This window comes from Dermacentor variabilis, chromosome 6 (genome assembly GCF_050947875.1).
Source record: "Dermacentor variabilis isolate Ectoservices chromosome 6, ASM5094787v1, whole genome shotgun sequence".
Classification (NCBI taxonomy): Eukaryota; Metazoa; Arthropoda; class Arachnida; order Ixodida; family Ixodidae; genus Dermacentor; species Dermacentor variabilis.
The window spans coordinates 10,543,554-10,547,135 of record NC_134573.1 but is presented as its reverse complement, the minus strand read 5'-3'; the positions used below and the strand labels follow the sequence as shown (position 1 = coordinate 10,547,135).

Sequence of the window (3,582 nt, the reverse complement as noted above, 5' to 3'; positions counted from 1 at the left end):
TGCGAGTCTGCATTTCGTCAGCTGAAGTTCCTGCTGACCTCCCGACCTATCCTTCGCCACTTCAATCCTACTGCGCCGACAGAAATCCACACAGATGCTAGTGGCGTCGGTTTGGGTGCCGTCTTGGTCCAACGTTATGACGACCGTCAGCACGTGATTGCTTATGCAAGCCGCTCATTAAGCAAACCTGAACGAAATTACACGGTGACAGAGCAAGAATGCCTCGCTGTAATCTTTGCAGTTCAGCGATTTCGCTCGTACTTGTACGGACGCCCATTCCTAGTCGTCACAGACCACCATTCCCTGTGCTGGCTCGTGAATCTTCGCGACCCTTGTGGTCGCCTTGCGCGCTGGGCTTTGAGGTTGCAGGAATATAACTTCACTGTTGCCTACAAGAGTGGCCGAAAACATGCTGACGCAGACTGCCTTTCCCGTATGCCGCTTACTACGACGGACTGCGACGCAGACGATTTTGATCATCTCGTCGCTTCTGTGACATCCGCGTTTCCAGAAATCGATGTGTTCAAAGCAGAACAACGGACAGACACCAAATTGGAGCCACTCTTCACTTCTGCCCATTCAAGTGCAACAAGCAGCTACTGTCTACGTGACGGGCTCCTGTACAAAAGGAACTACTCAAGCACGGGTGCACGCTTCCTTCTAGTGGTGCCGGAGCGTCTCCGGCCAGCAATCCTTCAGGCTATGCACGATGACCCTACCTCCGGTCACTTAGGCACTGTGCGCACCCTTTATCGCATTCAAGAACGCTTTTACTGGCCCCGGATGCGACATTCGGTTGAGTTGTATGTCGCCAGCTGCATACAGTGCCAACGTCGGAAACGCCCAACCACTGCCCCATCTGGTCTGCTTCAACCTGTGCCACCTCCCAGCTCACCCTTTCGGCAAGTTGGAATTGATCTGTTAGGCCCTTTTCCAAAGTCATCTAAGGGGAACCGCTGGATAATTGTCTGCGCCGACTATTTCACGCGCTATTGCGAGACAGCGGCTATACCATCAGCCACCGCCACCGAAGTATCGCTCTTCTTACTTCACGCTATTGTTCTGCGACATGGACCGCCTGGTGTTATTATAAGCGACCGGGGACGTCAATTCACGGCGGATATCGTGGAAGAGCTTGTGCGTTTATGTAACTCGCACCTCAGGCACTCGACGCCGTATCATCCGCAAACGAACGGCCTCACTGAGCGCACTAATCGGACAATCACAAATATGCTTTCCATGTATGTTGCGTCCGATCACAAGAATTGGGATGAAGTTCTACCGTTTATTACTTACGCCTACAACACCGCCAAGCACGAGACAACCGGCTACAGCCCCTTCTTCCTTCTATATGCTCGGCCGCCCCGGTATACGCTCGACACTGTCCTCCCTTTTTACCACCACGACAATCCTACGGTCGCCGATACGCTATGCCTTGCTGAAGAGGCTCGGAGACTTGCGCGTCTGCGGACTTTGGCATCACAAGGAAACTCCAAAGCCCGCTACGACGCACGACATCGGCCTGTTGCATATCACCCTGGTGATCTCGTTTGGCTTTGGACTCCTACAAGGAAGCGCGGTTTGTGCCAAAAGCTGCTGGCAAACTACGATGGACCGTATGTTGTCATCGACAAAGTCAGCGAAGTGAACTATACTCTCGCGCGCCTCACGAACAATGGTAGACGTTCTGCTAGGACACAAGTCGCGCATGTAGCACGGTTGAAATCATGCACGCCACGACAAGCTTGTTGACTCGCCCAGTGGGCTTTGTCTGCGAGGAGAGGTATATGTTACGTCCAAGCGCGTAAAAGGGACGCGTGGATCAAGAAGAGGAAGGAAGAGGAGAACGAAGACTGTGCAGCGGCCATTCCTGTTGTTCGTAGCCTGCCGTTCCTGCTCTCGCACGCCTCAATAAACCCCTTTTCCCCGTGCTTGTAACAATACAAACTTGAACTACGGACACTGCTGATGGTATTTTGTACATTTTAGGTGTTTGAGGACCACCACACTTGTTACAGCCAGAAATTTTCCTTCCACTCAGACTATCCACAGTGTAAGTGTGCACATTGACAAGAACTTCACACTTTGAGTGGCTCCTTGGATAGATTTATTTATTTTTAGACAATTCATTCATCACATTTGTTAAATATCACACTTTGCGTGGCAGCTGACAAAGCTAATTGGTAAGAGCCAGTAATCACTGCAGAATTACTTCAGAGAAGGTTAACCTGATAAATACGCGCACCGACATTATCAGTTGAAAAGAAACTTGTTGTTACTGAACAATGGCCTTGAGAGATTCACAGTTCCAGTAATTATTTGGAATATGCTGTCAGTGTATGACACATAGTCGAGATCAAACCGATTTTTTAAAATGCGGTACAGTTTCATCCTTTGAACGGCCCTCTCCACATGTACTCGGGCGCTTGCTATGGATTAGGAGCTCCTAGCTTCCTCTGCAGTGAGCTGTTTTTCCATGAGGAATGGAGGTCTGATCATCTTGATGTTTTTTTCTTTGCAAAGTTCACCGATTAGGAAGCCTTTATCTACCATCACGCTGTAAACATGGGAAATACAGTTGTCGTGAACTTTGTACTCCTTTGTGATGTATGTCTCAGATGCTTTCCCTCCATATGCCGGACTTACATAGCTAATTAAGCCTAATGGTGTTTCACTCACCAGGACCTTTGCAGTGTGCGTGCGCTTATAGTGGCTGTATGTGAGGAGCCTTGACGCCAAATCTTTTGGACGCTCAATTTCTATTTCAGTGCAGTCAAGCACTATCCTCGAGTCTTTGTATTCTTTGAAATACATTGTGAGACAGTTAAAAACTGCGGTCTTCGTTGGCCAGAAAATTGCATGCTCAAGAATGCTTGCTAGAATTACAATTGAATCCTTGAAAATGTTGGACACATTTCTACGGTGGACACTAAACAACACCGTCAACAAAGAAAATGTTAAATCATGATAGAACTTCATGTGTGTGAGGAGCACAACATCATCATCACTTAAGGATGAGCTTCGCGTTCCTTGACGCAACCGCATTTCTGTGTAAAGTTCTGTTATGCTGTAGGACAACTCGAAAGAGCCTATGCCTGTGAGGACAACAAGACCGTGCTCATCGAGCACTTTTGCAATTGTGATAAGGTGTTCTCTCGCAAATAGGTTGTTTCTAGTGTCGACCTGAATTCCAATTTCTTTAGACAGCTCCTCAGCCTCGGTACTTATTTCTGAAAAAAAGAAAGGACAAATTCAGCGTAACATTAACATAAATTATAGCAGTCTCAAGTATTAATTAGTATTACGAACAGCAGTAATAGTGCTGCACTGTTTGCTGGATACCTTCTGATACTGGAGTGCAATCACCTGGACTCGCAGCCGGAGCTTCTGGAGGATGGAAATCTGAAATAAAGTGAAACTAACTAAAAAGAACAAAGTACTGTACACCACAGTTAATGACGTGGGTGCCCAAATGCAACACAAATTTGGCACATCAAATTTAGTATTACTTAAGAGGTAAACATAACATCGCACTCTACTGGTTCTTTCTCTTCGGCCAGTGGTGCATCAAGTTCCAACATC

General features: G+C 47.5%; 1 pseudogene; it reads right to left on the bottom strand.

Moving 5' to 3' along the window:
- Positions 1 to 2,253: 2,253 nt before the first annotated feature.
- Positions 2,254 to 2,979, bottom strand: LOC142584544 (uncharacterized; annotated as a pseudogene).
- Positions 2,980 to 3,582: the final 603 nt, after the last annotated feature.